Source organism: Gopherus flavomarginatus, chromosome 2 (genome assembly GCF_025201925.1).
Source record: "Gopherus flavomarginatus isolate rGopFla2 chromosome 2, rGopFla2.mat.asm, whole genome shotgun sequence".
Classification (NCBI taxonomy): domain Eukaryota; kingdom Metazoa; phylum Chordata; order Testudines; family Testudinidae; genus Gopherus; species Gopherus flavomarginatus.
This window is the reverse complement of record NC_066618.1, coordinates 13,180,520-13,205,124: the sequence shown is the minus strand read 5'-3', so window position 1 is coordinate 13,205,124 and position 24,605 is coordinate 13,180,520. Positions and strand designations below refer to the sequence as shown.

The window sequence follows — 24,605 nt, the reverse complement described above, 5'->3', positions numbered from 1 at the left end:
GGGGGGGGAGCGAGGAGCAAGTGCTCTATGCATCCAGGTCACTTTTCCCACTGGGGTTGTGTGGCGAGACTCTGGAGCTGCTGCTCTCCTGCCTTCACCTTACGTAGCCGTGGGGGGAAGCCATCATAGCCTTCTAGGGGGGCACGGAGGAGCTGTGTTGGAGGAGGAGAATGAGCAGCAGTACCAGCTGCTCCATGCATCTAGGTCAGTTTTCCTGGACGCAGAATGGGGTACAGGGGTTAGGGTTGAAGCGGGCATAGTGCAGCGCAAAGTAAGGGCGGCAATTCACCATATACCATGCCAGCCTTACTTCTCTGCTGCTGCTGATGGTGGCACTGCCTTCAGAGCTAGGCATCCAGCCAGCAGCCGTCACTGTCCAGCTGCCCAGCCAGTGCTTAATTTGTGTAGGGACTTGCTGGGGCTGAATGCTGGCACCTCTTTCAATGCAAATTAATCATTGAGGGGAGGCAGCCGGGCTTCGGGGGAGGGGGAAGCCTGTGGAAGCTAGGGACAGTGGGGGGTGCCATGCCCATGAGGGCCAGAGGCACCATAATACAAGTTTGCCTAGGGAGCCATTTTCCCTAAGGCTGGCCCTGCTCAGCATAAAACCAAAAGGAGCCTGCGGTGAGGGCTGTTTCTCAATATTTGTATATAGGCAACTGTTTCCTAATAACCACTGGAAACCATGGAGAGAGTTGGCTGTTGGCTCAGGGACTGTAACTGCTGCTGGCCGTGAGGTTCTTTGCACTGTGCAGTTTCTGAGGAGTTTAGGGGTTACTGAAAGGCTGCCATTCTCCTTGGTTTCAGGAGAATCCAGGTGACACACACGCACCTTTTTGAAGGCACGTGGTAGGACTGAGACCTCACCTGTGTGAGAAGGTCAGAGAGGAGTGGGTCTGTCTGTGCATCCTAAAGTATAGAAGTTTGTGTCCTTGGTAGAAACCATGCACTGAAATGTGCGTAACAGCATCAAAGTGGGGGAGTCCATAGAAAGAACATGACCATCTTACTGCCTAATAGCTTTTGGTTACGTTATTCATACGTTTCCAAATACTATTTACAGTGGGGTTTGTGTGTATGTAAGTACTAAATGTTTGTTTTTGTTTACCAAGAAACTGTATCTCTTTGAAGCTGACTGGGACCTGGCAACCCCTCCAGTCAGAGTTTTGCATATCATAGCTCGGAGACTGAATTCTGTGTAATTCTGCCTTCTTGCAAAGGCTGAACTCTGGCCTTGTGCTTCAGCAGAGAGGTGAGCTCAGGTGCAGAAAAAGGGAGCGTAACAGTTATTCGTCATGTTATCTTAATATCACCTTGCCACTTACATGAAGGTGGTACAAAATGTGTGCAGGCAGTAGAAATTCCTCCCTCTGCTACTGACAGGGAAGACCCTTGGTGCAGGAGACCCTCTGAATTGGCACTGAGTTGGCTTTGCCAGCTCCATGCCACTTTTGGGTGCGGGGGGGTGTTCCTTGGTGGGCTGGTAGATGATGAGCAGGTAGGGATGGGACTGGGGAGCAGCAACTGATGGATTTCATCCCCTTGCAAAGCTCCTTAGGAGCTGTAGAAGCAGGGTGGAATCTGAGGGTTACTCCAGTCCGTGCTGGGGGCTGCACCAGCCCCTGCGGCAATGAATAAAGTGGCCACAAAATACCTCCCCTTGTCCCTGCATCGGAGCCCACAACAGTGCAGGCATGAATCTACCCCTTCCCTTCCGTGTTTCTGTGCTTCATTTTCCCCATTTTTAAAATTGAGGCTGTGGTTACCTGTCTTTTGTAAAGGGCTTGTTGATCTTTCTGTGGCAGGAACTATAAAAGTGCAGAGGATTTGTAGGATTTGTTCTACTTCTCCTGTAACTTTTCTTGCCCCGTTTGCAAATAACAATATTTATTTGTGTTAAGACAAGCTCTTCCTCCCTCCCAGATCCTGCATGTCTCGTGCACTCCAGACTCCCACTAGCTTCAACCGTGAGTCCGGGGTACCCAAGCAATGCAGGATCAGCTGAGTAATGCTGTATTTGGGACATCACAGCCATTGCCTTGGCAACAGATTATGAACTCACAGACCCAGGACTGTGGCTTCACTGTAACATTGAGCATTCGGAGAAGCAGGGCTGGGAGGGAGAAAGAACCTTTTATGAGAGTACAGAAACCTTCAATGGTATCAGAGTGAGCACTGGAAAATAACCAGCCAGCTATATTTCTGTGTAAACATTTTTCTTCTTTCAGGTTTGCTCCACTGTCACATTCCTTCCTTAAGGACCCAATCCTGCCTTCATCCTGCACTCAGAGCTCCCACAGAAGCCTGAAGGGCCTAAATTGAACCTGCAAAAGATAGACTGTTGCAAACTTGTCCATTAGGCCCTGATCCGGCAGGTTACTTAAGTAAGGGTGTAAATCCTATAGGATCCCTTAGCTTTTATAGAGTAGTCCTGAGTGCCATTTGAAGTCTCTTTCTGTGTTTCTAATAGGGCTGTCGATTAATCACAGTTAACTCACGCCATTAACTCAAAAAATTAATTGCTATTAATTGCAGTTCTAATTGCTGTATTAAACAATAGAATCTCAATAGAAATGTATTAAATATTTTTGATTTTCTACATTTTCAAATATATTGACTTCAATTACAACACAGAATACAAAGTGTATAGTGCTCACTTTATATTATTTTTTATTACAAATGAAATCTTTTTTTCAATTCACCTTGTACAAATACTGTACTGCAATATCTTTATTGTGAAAGTGCAACGTACTAATATAGATTTTTTTTGTTACATAACTGCACTCAAAAACAAAACAGTGTAAAACTTTAGAGCCTACAAGTCCACTCAGTCCTACTTCTTGTTCAGCAAATTGCTAAGACAAAGAAGTTTGTTTACATTTGCGGGAGATAATGCTGCCCACTTCTTATTTACAGTGTCACCTGAAAGTGAGAACAGACGTTTGCATGGCACTTTTTGTAGCCAGCACTGGTATTTATGTGCCAGATATGCAGGGGGAGATTTGTATGCCTCCTCTCAGTTTTACCTGCATTCTGCCATATATTTTATGTTATAGCAGTCTAGGATGATGACCCAGCCCATGTTGTTCATTTTAAGAACACTTGCACTGTAGATTTCACAAAACACAAAGAAGGTACCAGTGTGAAATTTGTAAGGATAGGTACATCACTCGATCCAAGGTTTAAGAATCTGAAGTGCCTTCCAAAATATGAGAGGGATAAGGTGTGCAGCATGCTTTCAGAAGTCTTAAAAGAGCAACACTCTGATGCAGAAACTACAGAACCCGAACCACCGAAAAAGAAAATCAGCCTTCTCTTGGTGGCATCTGACTCAGTTGATGAAAATGAACACGCACTGGCCTGTACTGTTTTGTATCGTTATTGAGCAGAACCTGTCATCAGCATGGACGCATGTCCTCTGAAATGGTAGTTGAAGCATGAAGGGACATGTGAATCTTTAGCGCATCTGGCACGTAAATATGTTACACCTGTTCTCACTTTCAGGTGACATTGTAAACAGGAAGCAGGCAACATTATCTCCTGCAAATGTAAACAAACTTGTTTGAGTGATTGGCTGAACAAGAAGTAGGACTGAGTGGACTTGTAGGCTAAAGTTTTACTTTTTTTTTTTTTAATTTAAATGCAGGGTTTTTTGTACATAATTCTACATTTGCAAGTTTAACTTCCATGATAGAGATTGCACTACAATACTTGTAATGGGGGAACTGAAAAATACTGTTTTTTTTACAGTACAAATATTTGTAATAAAAAATAAATATAAAGTAAGCACTGTACATTTTGTATTCTGTGTCATAATTGAAATCAATATATTTGAAAATGTAGAAAACATCCAAAATATTTAAATAAATGGTACTCTGTTGTTTAACAGGGCGATTAATCGCACGATTAATCACGATTAAAAACCTTAATGGCTTGACAGCCCAAGTTTCTAGATATGCCTCCAATCCTCATGGTATGGTCCTCTCTGTATGCTAGCTTTGTGTGCCTCCGCGTAGCATTAACATGGGCAGGCTTTCACTCTGTGCTGTTAATGTTTAACTGAGTTGAAGCCGTGAAGGCTGGGTTACCGTTAATTCAGTTCTTTGTAACTTTCACTCTCTGCAGAGGAATTTGAAGTTGGGTAGCCCTGTGGTATAACTACTGCTTTTTCATACAGAGATTCATTAATCTGACTGTCTCTAGGTCATTATACAGATTTTTGAGGTGAGGGTGGGGGTATTGAAGTGGTGAATAGCTTCATCTCTCTAAATAAAAATTCTTCTTTTTATCTGTACATTTCAAAGTGCTTTACAAACGAAGTCAAGTATCACTAATCCCCATTTTACAGATGGGGAAACGGAGGCACAGGGTGGTGACGTGATTTGCCCAAGGTATCCCAGCAGGCCAGTGGCAGAGCTGGGAATAGAACCCAATCTCCTGAGTCCCAGTCTAGTGCCACTAGGCCATCCCCCATAATTAATAGTTACTAATTAATACTACTATGAATAATAAACTAGAGAACAATAATTGAAGTAGCATCCATGTAAATTAGAGCAGTTGACCTTCTAATGGGAATAATACCTCAGCAGCTGAAGGCAGAATTGAACCTTATGTATGTAATTGTTTGTTTTGAAATATTGAGCAGAAAGGCGTCTTTAGCAAGTAGATGTAGCTGTGCAATATGATGTGTGGATTATTTCGCAACGCTGTATTGGATCAGAGAGCCTAATGAATGTGACCTAATAATATCCATAGCAAAGCTGTAGCCAGCTAAGCCTCTGCTGCTGGAGGAATTAGGCTTGATGAGTGGAGCGTCAGTCACCTAGACCTGCAGTAACAGGGGGCTGAATGGGTCCTTTGGGCCCCAGTGGATTATTAAAGAGTTTTTACTTCCCGTGCCTGGGTCCAGGTTTATGTGCCCTGGTGTTCACGTCCTGGCTTGTTTGAGCAGAAGTGTCTGCTGCACTTCCATTGATGTCATCTCCCTGCTGAGGTCAATACAGCAGAGATTTCCCCCCTGAACCTTTTCAAACCAAGCGTCCATGTATGTGAGCGTCATGTAAATAGCCATGTAAATAGCTCCCACAGATTTGTGCCGCCTCTTGTATTCCTGGCTCTTTCCTGGCAATTCAGTGATTGGGGTGAGGGGTAAGGAGGTTTAATTTATGGGGGCAAAACTACATCTTCAAAAATGGGGGCAGTTCCGACAGTGCCAATGCCAGGGATGAATATCTAGTCGTACAACCTTAGAAAAAGGGTCTTTTGCTGTGCAGGAGGAGGCACCTTTGCTCTTTTTCCCATGGCCCTATGCCTGCCATGTAAGGGTTGTCTTAATCTGAGGGTGAAGAAATAGAAATGGGGTGGGGGGAGGAGGTTTGTGACTAGTTTTGTAAGATGCATGGTGCAGTCAGTGTGTGTGCAAGGTAGAGTCGGGCTTCTGTGTTCAGGAAATGGGTCTTTTAAGGACAGAGGGCCACATTCTATGCTGCGCTGCTTGGGTGGCAGAGCACAAAAGACTCAGCCCAGAAAAGGTGGGGAGCAAAGCTGGCTTTATGCCTCCCTCCTCCTGGCTGCTCCAGGGATCATGTAAGTTAGAGAACCACCCCAGATGCTGCTAATTTATTTAGGCCATGCAACTCTGTAGGGATTGATACTCTGGCCATTCTTCCTCTTGGCCTCAGCCTTAGGCTGAGAGCTGCTTTGGAGAGTGACATAAAAGCTGCCTACTTCAACCCTGAACCAGGGAGCGGCATGAAGGCGCCTTGCTCCAGTGTCGTTAGGGGTCAGAGTTAAGGTTACGTTTGCTGCAAGAGGGGCGTGCATTGAGAGAATGACGTGTGCCGTGGAGTGGGATTGAAGAAGTTTCATTGTTGACTTTCCAAGGTTTTGAGATTACATGGGTGGAACAGGCATTTGGGGAATGGGGGGGCGGGGCTGCAATTCTGGGCAACCAAGCCTTGTATCCACCTGGACAGATCCATCTCAACCCTCTTTTAGCTCTTCAAGGGTGTGGGAAGCTTACAGGAAGAAGTAAAGGGTGTGGGGCATAACCAAACCTAATGGGCCTAGGTTCTGGGTATTAAAAGAGGAGAAAAACAGTGGGGGTCTGGAAGAGGGGAGGAAGGCTGCTCTGCTTCTGGAGCCTTTATTTTAAAAGCCATTGGATAAACCCCATGGGGGAGATCATCTGATTTGTTGTTTATGCCCTGGTCAAGAGAAGGCTAGTTGTTATACACTATGTAAGGGCAGGCACTGTGTGTGGTTGGGGGGTGGAACGCACCAATAACAATTATTTTTAAAAACATGTAATAAAACTTCCGTTACAGCACACAGCTTTGAAAGTCTCTACCTCAGGCATTTCTAAGACAGCTGCCACCTTGTGCATTATGGTGTAAGCCTCCCCTCTCTTACACTGAGGTAAATTAGGAGTACTGTAATTTCATTGCCTCCATTGGAGTTGTAACTAGTCTTATGTTTTCCCCTGGGGAAATTCAAATTCTAATCACACTGTCAAGATGGGAGCTTGCAAATTATTCTCCCACACTGTTTTCAACACTGTTCTACAAACTAATTGGGGACTGAAGTTCATAAAATTGACCATTTCTCACATAGAGTAAGTCCAGCGCTTAAGTTGCAGTATGGTGCTGCACCACTTTCTCTTTGTCCTTCGAACCACTGCAAAGGGATTTCCAATGCATTGAAAGCATCAGAATGTGAATGGAGTGTCAACTTGTTCTTCATTGAAATCCCTTTCATCATGTGTTTTTTGTTTTAATTTTTTTATTTTGTTTTTCCTGTAGTGGAAAAATGGTACGTGTAATTGGTTGCTTGTCAGATTGGTATTCATAAAATCAGGGCTTTACCATATTAAGATCCTCATCAAGCAAATGCTTAATGTTGGCATAACTTTATGCTTTAATTCCCTTGAAGTCAATGACACTATTCATGGGCATAAGTGTTTTACAGGATTGTTGCCTTGCCCTTCATACAGTCAGATGTGGTGGTCACAATTTCTTCTGTGCTACGCTACAGTTATTTACTTTGAGATAAAAATCCACTTAAGTGAGCTGAAAGAAGTTTTCTGTCTGAAGAAACGACTGTTAACCTTCAACGCTTCTCTAGAGATGTGGCCTTAAATGTCCTCCGGATTGGTCAGATTCCTAGATTATGGTGAATATGCATTCAAGAGCCTATAGTACCTTAGTGTTTTCCTGTACAGCAATCTCAAGTTGCTTAGACCATCAATGAACAAACATTCAAAGAGGCTTCAGAAACCCAGCATCACAATGGGGTCTCTCATTACCTGATCGCATACCAGTGGTCCATGTGACATTCCAAGCTACATTCTTGCCACTGTTACATCACTGTAATCCCATTGACCCCTTTTATGGGATTTCATGAAGGTGAATGACAGCAGAATGTGACTCATGAATCATAAGCAATGACACTAAAGAAATGTGCTTTGACGGTAACCATAGTTTCAGCACAGTATGCAGCAGTCTGCATGACTGGGTTTTTTAAGCTGAAATTTAATACTGCTCCTCCAGTGTGACTGGGTAAATGAGATTAATTGTGCAGTGCTGGCTTATGTTTAAATGGAGGATTCTCTATTGAATACTAGATGGACATTTATAACATAGTCTATTGCTGCAGACAAGAGGACTTGCTGCTAGAAAGAATAGAAGGAAGGCTGGGGAATTGCACCAACACCAGGAAGAGGCAGCTGTAAGAATGGTCAGGCCTGTCACCAGAGCTGATCCAGAGAACCGAAGGGTATGCTCTCTGCTGGGAGCTAAGATCTGGGATGTGGACCTGAGGCTGAAGAGAATTCTAGTAGGAGTGGGAAACAATCCATTGATTGTTCACGTGGGAACAAATGATACTGTTAGATTGTTGCTAGAATGCATCAAGGGAGACTATGGTAGGCTGGAAAAGATGCTTAAAGAAATGGAGGCTCAGGTGATCTCCAGGAGAATTTTACCTGTCCCTAGAGGAGGAGAGCGAAAGCAAGACGAGATTATGATGATCAACAAATGGCGCAGGTAATGGTTCTATAGGAGGGCTCTGGGATGTTTGACCACGGGAAGGCATTCACAGACAGACTGTTCTCATGGGATGGACTCCAATTCGGGATGGAGGTTGGCACAACTGATTAAGAGTTCTAAACTAGGAATTTGGTGGAGACTGGTGGGGGTTGCTCATGTAATCTCCATGCCTGATTCTGATGTTGAGTGGGAGGAAAATCAAGTAAGGAAGGATACCGCAGTGGAGAAAGGAACAACAGAGGGTAGGAGAATGAACTTCAAGTTGCCAATGCTAATGATGCTAATAGTCGGGTAGGCAACACTGGCAGTAGAATGACTGTTCCTATTGGGCAAGGAATCTGGTTGAAACCAAGCAGAAACAGCTAAGATGTCTGTACATCAATGCGACAGCCTGGGTAACAAAATGGAGGAACTAGAACAGGGGTCAGCAGCCTTTCAAAAGTGCTGTGCCGATTCTTCATTTATTCACTCTAATTTAAGGTTTCGCGTGCCGGTAATAAATTTTAATGTTTTTAGGTGGTCTCTTTCTATAAGTCCATAATATATAACTAAATTATTGTTGTATGTAAAGTAAATAAGGTTTTTTTTTTTAATGTTTAAGAGGCGTCATTTAAAATTAAATTAAAATGCAGAGCTCCCCAGACCAGTGGCCAGGACCCAGGCAGTGTGAATGTTACTGAAAACCAGCTCGCGTGCCACCTTCGGCACCTGTGCCATAGGTTGCCTACCCCTGAACTAGAACTACTGGTACAGGAAGTGAAATCAGACATTATAGGGGTAACAGAAACATGGTGGAATCCTGACTGGAGTATGGGTATTGAAGGGTATGTGCTGTTCAGGAAAGATGGAAGTAAAGGTGATTGAATAGTATTGTATATTGATGAGGTAGACTGCAAAGAAATCAGAAGTGATGGAATGGATAAAACGGAATCTGTTTGGGCCCAGAATCACTTTAGGAAAGAAAGCTAACAGAGGCAGTACTGGAATAGTGCTTGGAGTGTGCTACAGACCCTGAGGATATGGATAGAGACCTAGCAGTGGAGTTCCTCAGGGATTGATCTTGAGACCAATTTTATTTAACATTTTCATTAATGATATTGGCTCAAAAAGCAGGAGTGTGCTAATAAAATTTGCAGATGACATAAAGTTGGGAGGTATTGCCAGTATGGAAGAGGATCAGAATATCATACAAGAAGATCTGGACAATCTTGAAAATTGGAGTAATAGAAATAGAATGAAATTTAATAGTTCAAAGTGCAAGGTTATGCACTTAGGAGCTAACAACAAGAATTTTTGCTATAAGATGGGGAAGTATCAGTTGGAAGTGACAGAGGAGGAGAAAGACCTGGGTTCTGGTTGATCACATTATGACTACGAGCCACCAAAGTGATGTGTCCATGAAAAAGGCTGATACAATCCTAGGATTGTATCAGGTGAGGTATTTTCAGCAGAGAGGGAAATGTTAGTATCTCTACACAAGGCATTGGTGAGATCTTATCTGGAATCCTGTGCAATTCTGGTGTCTTATGTTTTAAAAAGATGGATTCAGACTGGAACAGGTACAGAGAAAGGCTAGTAGGATGATCTGAGGACTGGAGAACCTACCTTACAAGAGGAGACTTAAGGAACGTGGCTTGTTTCACCTACCCAAAAAAAGACTGAGGGGAGACATGGTTACTCTCTTTATATATAACAAAGGGATAAATAGAGAGGGAGAGGAGTTATTTAAGTTAAGCTCCTAGGTTGACACAAGATCAAATGACCAACAAGTTTAGGCTTGAAATTAACCATTGTAACCATGAGATGAGTGATGTTCTGGAATGGCCTTCCAAGGGGAGCAGTGGTGGCAAAACATCTAACTGGATTCAAGCTCGGTAAGTTTATGGAGGGGGTGGTATGATGTGAGACTGCCTACAATGGCATGTAGCTGATCCGCGACTGCTAGCAGCAAATATCTCCAACAGCTGGCGATGGGACACTAGATGGGGAGGGATCTAAGTTATTACAGTACATTTTTTCCCAGGTATCTGGCTAGTGGGTCTTGCCAACATGCTCAGGGTCTAACTGATCACCATAACTGAGGTCGAGAAGGAATTCCCCCCAGGTTAGATTGGCAGAGACCCTGGAGCATAGGCACCAATTTTTCCCGGTGCTGGTGGGTGCTCGCTCCTGTCCCCATCCCAACTCCACCCCTGCCCCGCCCCCATTCCAAACCCTTCCCCAAAGTCCCCACCTCAACTCCGCTGCTCCCTGCCCCATTGGGTTACTTCCCCAAATCCCCACCCTGGCCTCGCCTCTTCCTGGAGCACACTGCGTTCCTCCCTTACCCAGCGCTTGCTACCACGAAACAGCTGGGGAGCGAGGGGAGAAGTGGGGATGCGGCATGCTCAAGAGAGGAGGCAGAGCAGAGGTGAGCTGGGGCGGGGGGGGGTGGGGAGCTGCCGGTGGGTGCAGAGCATGCACCAATTTTTCCCTGTGAGCACCCACGGAGTTGGCGCCTGGAGGAGTTTTGCCTTCCTCTGCAGCATGGGGCCTGGCTTGCAGGTTTTAACTAGTGTAAATTATGGATTCTCTGCCACCTGAAGTCTTTAAACCATGATTTGAAGACGTAACTCAGCCAGAGGTCAGGGGTTAATTACAGGAGTGAGTGGGAGAGGTTCTGTGGCCTGCCATGTACAGGAGGTCTGACTAGACGGTCACAATGGTCCCTTCTGGCCTTAAAGTCTGTGAGGTACCATTAACACTTGTAGAGTGCTTGACGTTTTTCAGAGGGGACAGACCCGAGAGGAATGCTGGTATAGCCTGCTGCTGAGTGTGTATTGCAGGACCTCCCACTCCCATGCCCAGTCCACAAAGGACAGGAGTCTGTTACAGCCCTAGCTAGAGTGTCTGGGCTCTTCGGCTCACGCCGTAGCAGCTTATGCTTCCAGTTCTCAGTCTCCAGTTCATCCCCACTAATGTGTTGGCCAAGATAGCAGCCATTGTGTTTGTTACCCGTGCACTGCCCCCTGCTTGTCTACTCTTAGCCTTACTAGGGATTTTGCTGGTATAAAGAGCCGCACCCCTAAGGCCTGGTCTACATTTTGGGGGTGGGGGGATCGATCTAAGATATGCCAACTTCAGCTGGAAGAATAGCGTAGCTGAAGTTGATGTAGCTTCGATCAACTTAGATTGACTTACTTTGCCTCCTCTTGGCGCGGGATCAACGGCCGCCACTCCCCTGTCGACTCCGCTTCCGCCTCTCGCTCTGGTGGAGTTCCGGAGTCGACGGGGAGCGCATTTGGGGATCGATGTATTACGTCTAGATGAGACGCGATACATCGATCCCTGATAGATCAATCACTACCCGCCAATCCGGCGAGTAGTGTAGACATACCCTTTGTGACGTTGCTATACTGGCAAAGGTTTCTAGCATAGGCCTGGCCTGTGTCTCGGTTCCCCACCTGTAAAATGGAGAGAATTCATTTCTCCCACCCTTTGTCTGTTTAGATGATAGGCTCTTGAGCGTAGGGTCATCTTTCTCATGATGTATTCGTGCAGTGCTGAGGACAAAGGGTCCCTGGCCCCTAGGCACAACCCTCAGGCAAATGATAAATAATGAACGAGCTGCAAAACAAATTGAACCCCTTGATCAGAAATACTCCATCTTACAAAGTAGGTCTCACAGGAGCAAGGAGGGAAAGATGAAGGCTGAATTCACTCTGGTAGCAGAGCTAAGGTCTTTTGAGTCTCAGAGCTGTGCATTGGCCTGTTTCCATATGTTTGGGTTTCTTTTACGTATAACCTTAACTACGCAGCCTGGTTTCAAATGGCAAGTTTTGATAACTGAAATGTGTTTTGTCGGGTTTCTTTCCTGTTTTTAATATTCCTCTGTTACTGATCTGCATGCACCATCAGCCTGCATGTAACTCTCTTCTTTGTTGGGGCGTTATATCCCTGCCTGCTGGGGTGGAGTAGAGCCAGTGAGAGGCCTTGTGGAATTTACACAGGCAGGATGCTCAGACAGGGCTGACAGTGCTACTCTTGCAGAAAGCACCGTGGGATATTTGATGACTGCAAATGGGCAGGGCTGTGGTTTTGTATCTTATCCAAATGGAGGCACCTCTGACAGCAGAGAGCCCCTTAGCAGCATGCTGAAGTGTTGGTTGTCAGGCTGGAAGGAGGTTACTAGTGGAGTTCCTCAGGCATCACTATATTTGGGATTGAGAAAGAAATTTCCCGTTTTCCCCCCCACCCCCTTCCTCTGCAGTGTGGGACATGGGTCACTGGCAGATTTAAACTAGTGTGAATGGTGGGTTCTCTGTAACTTGAAGTTTTTGAATCATGGTCTGAAGATTTCAGTAACTCAGCCAAAGGTTATGGGCCTATACAGACAGGGGTGGCTGAGGTTCTGTGGCCTGCAATGCGCAGAGGGTCAGACTAGATGAACATGATGGTCCCTTCTAGCGTTAAAAGTATGAGTCTTTGGTTCAGTAATGACTCAGCAGCTGATATTCTTCCCTTCTGCGGCACCCTGGGTTTTTCCTAGATCTCTGTCCCATGGTGCTAAGCTAGTGAGAGCTGATGAGATCATAGTCTGCATTGCACATAACTCTTCACAAGATCCTATTTTACTGTTGCTGCCTCTCTGTCCTCACTAAATGCAGCTGGTGCTCTTACGTGTTGATGGAAGCAGATCAGGGGATCTACCGTTAGCTGCCTCTTAGTAATGACCTATTAGGGAAGCCAACAATAACAGAACTGTCTAGACTCTAGCCCATCTGAACTCTGCTAAATTATTCCTTTCTCGTCTTCATTTTCTTGTCTCTTCACAGCTGGATCATTTTGGGTGGTCTGTTGTGACCTTCAAATTCACAATTTCTGCTGTCATTTTTCTCATGCAGAAGCGTACTTACCACATCAGGATTGAAACTTAAAATCTCCCAGTATCAGGGGGTAGCCGTTTTAGTCTGTATCCACAAAACGAGCTCAGTGACACCTTAAAGACTAACAGATTTATTTGGGCATAAGCTTTTGTGGGTAAAAAAAAACCTCTCACTTCTTCAGATACATAGAGTTGATGTGTCCATGCATCTGAAGAAGTGAGGGTTTTTTTGTGTTTTGTGTGTGTGTTTTTTTTTTTTTTAAACCCACGAAAGCTTATGCCCAAATAAATCTGTCAGTCTTTAAGGTGCCACTGGATTCCTTGTTGGTAAGATCTCTTAATCCCTCTATCTGTTGCACACTGTAGAACTGAAGTGGCCTTTGAAGTGTGTACCTGATGCAGGGAGATAGGCATCAAACTGCAGTATTGGCTTTAAATAGATTTCACTTTGTACCTGGTCCTGCAGAGTGCTGAGTATCCTAAACTCCCAGTGGTAATCAACAGAGGCTGTGGGTGCCCAGCACCTCACAGGATTCATTTAAGATCTTGCTGATATGGATAGGGAGGCTTTCTTTAAGAATACAAAACTGCCCGCCCGCCTACTCACCAATTTTTGTAGAAAAAAGACAATAGATTTGGTAGCAAAAAGTATGTAGAAAGATGAGGCGTGATGGTCAGAGATGCTGAGCATCTATAGCTCATATCAAGTCTGATGTAAAGTCCACTGAAGTCAGTCGGTATCTCTTCCTCCTTTCTCATTGCCTTTAATAGGCTTTTGGACCAGGCCCACTGAGTTCATTTAGTGTTGCAGGCACTGATCACTTTTGAAAATCAGGCCCATTTCCTCTGAAATGATATCAGACCATGGCAATTTGAAATGGGAACCCCCTCCCCCTGCGATGTGTTTTTAAAAGTCTTCAATGTGTGTTAGTAATTCCGTAATAAAAAGAAACAGGGCAGGAGGACAGTCAAATTCACCAGAAATGCTTAAAACAGGGGTTCTTAAACTGGGGGTCGGGACCCCTCAGGATTGTGAGGTTATTACATGGGGGGAAGGGTCGCGAGCTGTTAGCCTCCACTCCAAATCCCACTTTGAATCCAGCATTTATAATGGTGTTAATTATATTAAAAAGTGTTTTCAATGCATAAGGGAGGGTTGCACTCAGGCTTGCTATCTGAAAGGGGTCACCAGTACAAAAGTTTGAAAATCACTGTCTTAAAAGGAGTTGATGATGAATGTGATATGAAAGGGGTGGGGCAGTGGGGGAAGGAGGAACTGGGGACAAAGGCAACAGATAAAACAGATATAAGATGAAACATATTTAGGCACAGATCCAAAATGGTATTTAGGCTAATAAATTCCCTTGAAATCGGTGGAAGCTAGGAGCCTAAATACCTTTGTTCTTTTCATGTATTGTTGTTGCTGTCATAAGCACCTTCCCTGATCCTGTGTGAGCACTGAGGCCTATGTTACACATATTCTGTGGATAAGTAGTGGACTCAGCTCCTCAGGGAGTTCATCCTAGTACATTTCACCAATGCTAAATTAACTGGTGCAGTGTACAAAAGGGGTTGAGCTGTAAGGGGATTGAGGGGACTGATTCCATTCACCAGCAGTGAAGGGAAAGCCAGCATTGAGAGCATCTGGGTACCGCATAGTACATCCTTTGCATTGTGTAACTTGCAGTTGTTTTGCTCTGGATCTGTGATGTAACAGGGAGGTATGTTTGCCACGAAGTCTTCGCTGCTTGTTTGTAAGCCTGCAGCGTACTAGCAAAGAACTCGATCTTGCAAGTCCCCTGCATGCATGGGCTTTCCGATGCCTCCGTTGGTTGTTCTGCACATGGAGGGCTCACCAGCATACACCCCAAAATTTGTTTTTAACTCAGCCAAGTAAAGAACAGCAAAGGATGATGCGTCTTTAGCAGAAGACTCTTGGGAGTGTCATTTGGTTTTGATTATCCAGTAGGTTCCACTCCTTGTTTGACTCTTGATCGAACTAGCTGAGCTGGCTGCTCATTTCCATGAAACAAAGTTCCCCGCCCTTCAGTCTGCTCAGGGATCCCAGGAGCTGCAATTAGCACAGGCCTGAGGGTTAGTCTGGGCAGTGTCAACCCTACACAAGAACTTTGTAAACAGGTCTGTGAAATGGCAGTTTTGCAACTGGTGATGTAAATTCTGCATCTGTGCTGGTTGCAGCTGAAATCCTGATGCTTAGAGTGTTTGCTATTAAGCTGGGACATCTATTTTATGTTTTAACCTCTGAAGCTACTCATGATTCTGAGAAATACACAGGTTTCTCAAGGAAGTACTTTACATCTATTTTCATCTGCAGAGTTTAGAAAGGGGTTCCTGAAATGCAAATGTTTCAGGTTTGAGTGGAGGAAGAGAACTTTTCACACTCATAACAAAAAGAAAGTCATCTTTATATGGCTTCGCTGGCTCATCTTGTAGCAATAGTGAGATTTGTATGATGCTCGTGTATCCTGCTTAATGTAGCTAATAATACTTAACAGTTGTTTATGACATTTCATTTAAGAATCTCCAAGCGCTTTCCAAGATGGATATTATTTACCCCCTTCAATAGATGGAGACACCAAGTTTGAGAGAGTTCAAGGCCTAAATGTTTCCAGTGTGTACGAATTTTGGTGTCTCCTTTTCCAGGAGCCCAATTTGAGACAACTAGGCCCGGACTTGTTAGATTGCTTAACGCCTGCTTAGCATGTTGATTTCAGTCAGAACTTTTGGGGGCTGGACACTTCTGAAAATGAGCTGATTCAAGTTGGACACCCAAAACAGAGGCTTCTGGCATAAGTGACTTGACCAACATCACAAAGCAAGGCATTGGCAAAGTCAGCACCAGAACCAGGGTCGCCTGATTCCCACTCTAGACAACGCTGCTGGAGGAACTTTCCATTTGAGGAATGTTCTGTTGCTGTGAGCCGTTTGGGTCTCAGTCTGGTAGACTAATGATTAGCTCTCTGCATGGTTGTACTGTAGACTCTAGGGGCTGTTGGAGCTTCTGCTGTCCCTGTCCTAGGGTTGCAGAAGGATACGGCTCCATGCAGAACCTGTCAGGAGATGGGGAAACTCATGCAGAATTGCTTCTGGAGCTGTGTAGGACTGGACTGTGAAACGGCGAGGCTGTCACCACTCACCCCTGTAGTCAGGATGGATCAGGGCAGCACAGTGACACCTCAGGCAGGAACAGCAGAAGAAGCGACCTGCCCCCGTGCTCCTTTGGATTTGGTTTTAGATTTAATGTAAAAGGAAGTATTTTGGAGTGTGTGACCATATTGCTGCTCATTTTGGGAGAGAGGTCTGATCCAGGTGTAATGAAACCACTGACGTGATCCAATCTGGCTTGCAAATCGGCCATCAGTTTAGTGAAGCCAGGTTTTTGTATGTATTACTGGGAGAGGTCTCGCTCTATGAGCTTTTCATGGCTCCATTAGCCTGGGCAAAATCACAGCATGTGCGAAGGAAACCCTCACTTCCCCCAAGCTTTGCTGTTGTCACTAGGATTTTAGCCAATAAAGTGGGGAACTTCAGGGTTTTCATCTTCCCTCTTCATCATGGGTAACCGTCTTCCTTCTATAACCTCATCTCGTCCTCCGTGCACACAACAGCATCTTCCTAAATGTTGTGTTGATTACTCTAATTGGCTTGGTATTGCCCATTACCCTCCAGCCAGCAGAGTTCTGTTTTGTTGTTTGTTAGTTTAACTCATGTCCGGATTTGCTGGCATTCCACATTAAATTCCATGGCTTGTGTCCGGAAACCTATTTGGGGTCAGGGGAAACCAGTGCAAGGGTCCATGTTTCCAGTGAACACTACAGATGTTCATTTGTTTCTCAGCCTCTTTGCATTTTGCACGGTTGGTCAGCCCTAGCTTCCTTCAAGTTAGTTGCCTTGTGAGCTTTTTTTGGTCTACCATCCCTGAAGACCACTGGAGTCAGTGCTGACAGTGTGCACGGCAGGAGGAGGTTTCAAATTAAAATTAAAACTCATAGACTCTAGGGTCAGAAGGGACCAATGTGATCATCTAGTCCGACCCCCTGCACAAAGCAGGCCACAGAACCCTACCCATCCACTTCTATAATAAACCCTTAACCTATGTCCGAGTTATTGAAGTCTTTAAATTGTGGTTTGAAGACCTCAAGCTGCAGAGAATCCACCAGCAAGTGATCCATGCCCCACACTGCAGAGGAAGGTGAAAAATCTCCAGGGCCTCTGACAATCTACCCTGGAGAAAAATTCCTTCCCGACCCCAAATATGGCGATCAGCTAAACCCTGAGCATGTGGGCAAGACTCATCAGCCAGCACTCAGGAAAGAATTCTCTGCAGTAACTCAGATCCCACCCCATCACCGACCACTGGGCATACTTATCTGCTGATAATCAAAGATCAATTGCCAAAATTAAGCTATCCCATCATACCATCTCTTCCATAAACTTATCAAGCTTAGTCTTAAAGCCAGATATGTCTTTTGCCCCCACTACTCCCCTTGGAAGGCTGTTCCAGAACTTCACTCCTCTAATGGTTAGAAACCTTTGTCTAAACTTCCTAGTGTCCAGTTTATACCCATTTGTTCTTGTGTCTACGTTGGTACTAATCTTAAATAATTCCTTTCCCTCCTAATATTAATCCCTCTGATATATTTATAAAGAACAAGCATATCCCCCCTCAGCCTTCTTTTGGCTAGACTAAACAAGCCAAGCTCTTTGAGTCTCCTTTCATATGACAGGTTTTCCATTCCTCGGATCATCCTAGTAGCCCGTCTCTGAACCTGTTCCAGTTTGAATTCATCCTTCTTAAACATGGGAGACCAGAACTGCACACACTATTCCAGGTGGGGTCTCACCAGTGCGTTATATAACAGTACTAACACCTCCTTATCTTTGCTGGAAATACCTCGCCTGATGCGTCCTAAAACCGCATTAGCCTTTTTAACGGCTATATCACATTGGCGGCTCATAGTCATCCTGTGATCAACCAATACCCCAAGGTCCTTCTCCTCCTCTGTTGCTTCCAACTGATGTGTCCCCAATGTATATCTAAAATTCTTATTATTAATCCCTAAGTGCATGACCTTGCACTTTTCACTATTAAATTTCATCCTATTACTATTATTCCAGTTTACAAGGTCATCCAGATCTTCCTGTATGATATCCCGGTCCTTCTCTGTGTTAGCATTACTCCCCAGCTTTGTGTCATCCGCAAACTTTATTAGCACATTCCCGCTTTTTGTGCCAAGGTCAGTAATAAAAAGGTTAAATAAGATTGATCCCAAAACTGATCCTTGAGGAACTCCACTAGTAACCTCCTTCCAGCCTGAGAGTTCACCTTTCAGTACCACCCGTTGTAGTCTCCCCTTTAACCAGTTCCTTATCCACCTTTCAATTCTCATATTGATCCCCATCTTTTCCAATTTGACTAATAATTCTGCATGTGGAACCGTGTCAAATGCCTTACTGAAATAGAGGTAAATTAGGTCTACTGCATTTCCTTTGTCTAAATAGTCTGTCACCTTCTCAAAGAAGGAGATGAGGTTGGTTTGGCATGATCTACCTTTAGTAAAACCATGTTGTACTTTGTCCCAATTACCATTGACCTCAATGTCCTTAACTACTTTCTCCTTCAAAATTTTTTTCAAGACCTTACATACTACAGATGTCAAACTAACACTCCTATAGTTACTCGGATCACTCTTTCTCCCTTTCTTAAAGATAGGAACTATGTTAGCAATTCTCCAGTCGTACGGTACAACTCCTGAGTTTACTGATTCATTAAAAATTCTTGCTAACGGGCTTGCAATTTCATGCACCAGTTCCTTTAATATTCTTGGATGAAGATTGTCTGGGCCCTCCGATTTTGTCCCATTAAGCTGTTCAAGTTTGGCTTCTACCTCAGATGTGGTAATATCCACCTCCGTATCCTCATTCCCGTTTGTCATCCTTCCATTACCCCTAAGCTCCTCATTAGCCTTATTAAAGACTGAGGCAAAGTACTTATTTAGATATTGGGCCATGCCTAGGTTATCCTTAACCTTTCCATCCTCAGTGTTTAGCGGTCCCACTTCTTCTTTCTTTGTTTACTTCTTATTTATATGGCTATAGAACCTTTTACTATTGGTTTTAATTCCCTTTGCAAGGTCCAACTCTACTTGGCTTTTAGCCTTTCTCACTTTATCTCTACATGTTCTGACCTCACTAAGGTAGCTTTCCTTCTAATCCCACCCTTCTTCCACTCCTTGTAGGCTTTCTACTTTTTCTTAATCACCTCTCTGAGATGCTTGCTCATCCAGCTTGGTCTACAACTTCTGCCTATGTTTTTTTTCCCCTTTCTTGGGATGCAGGCTTCTGATAGTTTCTGCAGCTGCGACTTAAAGTAATTCCAGGCCTCCTCCACATTTAGATCCACAAGTTCTTCAGTCCAATCCACTTCCCTAACTAATTTCCTTAATTCTTTAAAGTTAGCCCTTTTGAAATAAAAAACCCTAGTCCCAGATCTATTTTTGTTTATCCTTCCATCTAGTTTGAACTGAATTAGCGCATGATCACTTGAACCAAGGTTGTCCCCTACAACCATTTCTTCTATGAGGTCCTCACTACTCACCAAAACCAAATCTAAAATGGCATCCCCTCTTGTTTGTTCTTCAACTACTTGGTAAAGAAATTCATCTGCTATCACATCCAGAAAAATCTGAGCCCAGTTATTCTTGCTAGCACTTGTCCTCCAGTCTATATCTGGGAAGTTAGTCTCCCATTATCACACATTTCCCATTAGTGTTTACTTCATTAAAAACATTAAAGAGGTCTCTATCCGTATCCAAATCAGATCCCGGCGGTCTGTAGCACACCCCAAGCACTATCTTAGGGGAGGCTCTAGTAGCTTTCTTTCCCAGTGTGATTTTTGCCCAGACAGACTCTGTCTTGTCCATTCCATCACTTCTTATTTCTTTACAGTTAACCTCCTCATTGATGTACAATGCTACTTCATCACCTTTGCCTTTATTTCTGTCTTTCCTAAACAGCACATAGCCTTCAATACCTGTACTCCAGTCATGACTACTATTCCACCACGTTTCAGTTATCCCTATAATATCCGGTTTCACTTCTTGCACCAGTAGCTCTAGTTCCTCCATTTTGTTCCCTAGGCTCCTTGCATTAGTGTACAGACATCTTAATTTTTGCTGTTTGGCTTCACTGACATTCTTTACCCTGTTAGGCACAGACATTCTACCACCAGCATCACCTGTTAGTCTGCTATCTACACTACCCTCCCTCCTTATGCCAATTCTTCTGTCCACGGCTGTATCCCCTCTTACTTTGTTTACTTCCCTCTCAAGGTTAAATTCCGGCGTGGAGATCTCCTGGACATCTCTCAACCATCTCCCCCAAATTCCTAGTTTAAAGCTCTCTTAATCAGGTCGGTGAGCCTCCATCCTAGAAGTCTATTTCCCTCCTTACTCAGGTGAAGTCCATCCCGAGAGAACAGTCTTCTGTCCGTAAATGCTTCCCAATGGCCGTACATCCCAAAGCCCTCCTTATAGCGCCACTGCCTGAGCCATCTGTTGATCGCCATAATCTTGTTACACCTTTGTTGCCCTTCTCTAAGAACCGGCAGAATCCCACTGAAGATCACCTGAGCCTCGATTTTCTTAAGCATCTTCCCCAGTCTGGCATAGTCTCCCTTGATACATTCCAGAGAGTATCTAGCCGTATCATTCGTTCCCACATGAAGGATAATCAACGGCTTCTTCCCCGCTCCCGCTAGGATCCTTTTTAGCCTAGGTTCACATCCTGTATCTTAGCACCCGGCAGACAGCACACCCTTCTGTTCTCCCGATCAGCTCTAGTTACAGGCCTGTCTATCCTTCTCAGTAAGGAGTCTCCAATCACGTAGGCCTGCCTTTTCCTGGTGACAGTGTGATTCTCTGGTCTATCTCCTGCACCCACCGGCTGCAAGTCCTCTCGATTCCTATTCACCCTTGCAATCCTCCTGGGGCTTATATTTGGTGTTCCCTCCATTGACTCCTCCCCTCCTCTTGCAGAACTATCAGCTCTTCTCTTTTTCCTTGCCCTCTCTCCTTCAGCGACCACCTGCTGTGCCCTTTCTTCATTTTCCAACTCTGCAAACCTGTTCTTGAATTCTATTTCTCCTTCACTGGCCCGTCTTTTCCTCTGCCTGTTTATCTTAGTCACGTGCTTCCACCGTCCACTCTCCTCACCCAGCAGTCTCTCCTCTGAATTCTTTGGTCCTGCTTCCATCTGCACGTCTGAGCTTATACCTTCAGCCCCCTTGTGTCTGTGCTCCATCATCTGCTCAAACCCCCTCCTAAACTCAACCAGAGTTTCCACCTGCATCTCCAGTCCTCAGATCTTTTCTTCCATCAGCTCTATCAGGCGGCACTTCATGCAGACAAAACTCTTTTCAGGCACCCCCTCCAGGATCATGTACAACTCAACAACTCAAGGTGGGTTGTTGAGGGGTGCACTTTCAGCACTGCCTTATCAATGATGCTGAGCCTGATTATACTGTAACTCCCCATTTTTTTTCAAACCACTTTGGATTCTCTGAAAGTTGAAGTCTTTAAACCATCATTTGAGGAAATCAGTAACTCTGCCAGAGGTTAGGAGTCTATTACAGGAGTGGGTGAGTGAGGTACTGTGGCCGGCAGTGTGCAGGAGGTCAGACTGGATGATCATGATGGTTCTTTCTCATCTTAAAGTTTGAGTCTAAACACCGACTGGGATTGTGGTAGCTGCTCATTTGAGAACAAAACTGAAGCACTGATCCTGATCAGGCTGCGGGAAGCAGTGACCAGCACATCCCTCGGCCCACGCCACTTCCTGCAGCCCCCATTGGCCTGGAATGGCGAACCGGGGCCAGTGGGAGCTGCAATGGGCCAAATGTGCAGATGCTGCAGGTAAACAAACCGTCCTGGCCCACTAGCAGATTTCCCTGGTGGGAAAAGGTTGCCAATTCCTGTTCTAGGCTAACACCTTAAGCACTGGACTAGCCTTTCTCCGATTGGTTTTACACTGGTGTTATTCCATGAACTTTATTGGAGTTCTGGGTTTACACTGGTTTAACTGAAAACAAACTAGCCTTTTGTGTAGTGCATTAACTCCAGGCTAACTCTGATTTAGGAAACTGCAATTGGTTTGCGGTGGGAGAGGGAAGAAAAGAATCACTCTTTACAGAAAAACAATCATAAAGTCTCTCTCAAATCCCTGCTAGTTCCATTTGTGCACAGTCCTGTGCAGAAAGAGGACTGCCCAAGGATTAAAGGTTTAGATAAATTGCCGCTGTGGTTATAGACCGAGAGATGGCCGCACGCAGGTGCGTGTGCACAGTTTTTCTAAAGACTGGGTGCTTTTTGGGTGGTGACTTTTCAAATTTTAATTAGTGCTAAATATGGCCCTGATCCAACCAAGCACTTAACCACATAAGTAGTCCTGTGGGGGCAGATGCTCAGCTGCTGTAAAATTATTGTAGTTCCATTTAAGTCAAAGGTAACATTAAGCACGTACTTAAGTGCTTTGCTGGATTGACCCCTGAATGTCTGGAGTAGGCACTTCCTTCTTAGAGGAACTACACCAGCCTGAGCCAAAACCCATTGAACTCAATGGGAGTCTTTCATTGGTTGAGGCCCAGACTCCATGCAGACACTTTAAGTGTACTCACTCTGAGTAAACCCCCCGGTCCGTGGTGCACTTGATCTGCTCCTCATTGGCTCACTGCACCACTTCCCTCTTCATCTCTGTGTTGCAAGAAGCTTTCTAGATTTTGTTCCAAAATCCACTTGTTCCTCACATGAGGAAGAGCAGTAAGGAAACAGCTTGCACGGGGGAGCAGCACAATTTTGCTTCTTGACTTGCTGGTTGCTGTATGAGTCATTTCAGAACTTCTTTAAGTTAGGCTGTTCCTGTTGGTGTATTTTGCACTGTGGTAAGCTTCCCTAAAATGAAACAGCCTTGTCAATGCACTTCAGTCCTGATCTGCAGCACCGTCTTCCGGGCCTCTTTGGAGCAGACGTGGTTGATAGTGCTGACGCTTGGGTGGTTCGGTGATATGAACAAATGTTCTTTGGAGGTTAGGAAGAGACAGGTCTTCTCTTGGAACTGCAGATGCATTTACAGTCATATCTCCACTAATGCAAGGTTCGTAGTGCATTCTCTGTTCTCCTAGGGTAATCACTGATGAGGGTGTATTATAGGGTTCAACTCTGTGTCCCATCCGTGAAGGATATGTGTCGGTTACATCCCTCAGCTAGAGAGCCCGTGGCTCTTTAGCTCATGTTTTTAGCTCTGAAGGACCCTGGTTCAGTCCCTGATATGTCAACCAAAAGCGCAGACACCATCACACTAGCAGAAATTGGACTCCACCATTCCACATTTAAGCCCCATTTGTCTGTGGTGGTGTTTATTATTATTGCCCATGGTGCACGTTAGCAGGTTCGTAGTAGGGCTGGTTGAAATATGTTGAATACAACTTCTTGTTTTTGGTGGGAGGGGGGGAGGCTTTTTTGGTTTTGTTTTTTTAAGAAATCGGAGCATTTTTGTGAAAAATGCCTTGTATTTTTTCTTCAAAATTTTCTGTTAATTTTTTTTAATGAATCAGGAAAACAAGTCATTCTTTTTTTTGTTTAAAAAATTATGAACAATTCAAATCCTTTTCATTCTAAAAGTATAGAAAAGAACAATTTTTCTGTGACTCAATTTTTTTTTTGAAAAATTTTCAGTTTTTACTTACTCCTCTTGTTTTAGTAATTTCTCCGAACACCCCACACTATACAGAAAAAGAGAGTGAGGGGTTAAAAATGATTTTTAATATAATCTTCTGAATAAATATTTCTTTCCTAAACATTCAAATGAAAATCACAGAGTTTTTCCTCCCCCTTTTTGACTGCTTTGTTGAGCAAGCATCGCCTACTGCATGTTTAGAAGAAGCCCTCCAGACCCTTCCTGTTGCAGGACTGCTCATCATAACATCCAGCTCCACACAGTGTTGGGGAGAGGAGCCAGTGCTGTTTTGGAGCTTCGGCCCCAAAGCCCATTGGGTTCAATGAAAAGATTCCCAGGGTCTTAGTTGTGTTTGGACCAGCCACTATGTGGTTTCACACTGTTTCCTGTGTGTCCATTTCTTACCTCTTTCTTCTCAGCACTGCTGATAATGTCTCAATATTTTCTCATAGCGTTAGAGTTTTGCATGCTGGACCGTTGGCACCTTCACAGGTGGATGGGTTTCAGTTTCTTTCTTGGTTGCAGTGTTTGACTCTTGGTGAAGGAGCTGAGACGTTTGTTGGAGACACTTGCTTATTCTAAAGAGCTTTCCAAGAACCTACCTTCATCCAGTCTCTCTGGTTTTAATAGCTGTAATTTTGCCAGTGGAGGAACCTGTAGCTGGATTCACAGGATATGATAATAGATATAGGCACTTTAAAAAGGAGCAGGGTGGTTTCAGATAAAATAGGGCTTGGATCTACCAAATTTCCCCCTCCCCCCCCATCTGCCTCTAGACAAGTAGTTTATTCCCCTGTCCCCAGTGGATTCCGTGGGCTTTCCCTTCCAGGCTCCCTGGATTGAACTCTGGTTGCCCACTGACTTTATCTCCCGGCCAGCCACCAGTTGCGGATCCTAAGGATTCCTGCCTTAAAACATCTCTGAAAAGAAATGAGGACATGTAC

At 44.6% G+C, this 24,605-nt stretch overlaps 1 protein-coding gene across 3 annotated transcripts in view; it reads left to right on the top strand.

The window, feature by feature from the left end:
* LOC127045856 (mitogen-activated protein kinase kinase kinase 3-like) overlaps positions 1–24,605 on the top strand; it is a 122,038-nt gene that overhangs the window by 31,026 nt on the left and 66,407 nt on the right. The gene's annotated exons all lie outside the window — the stretch shown is intronic.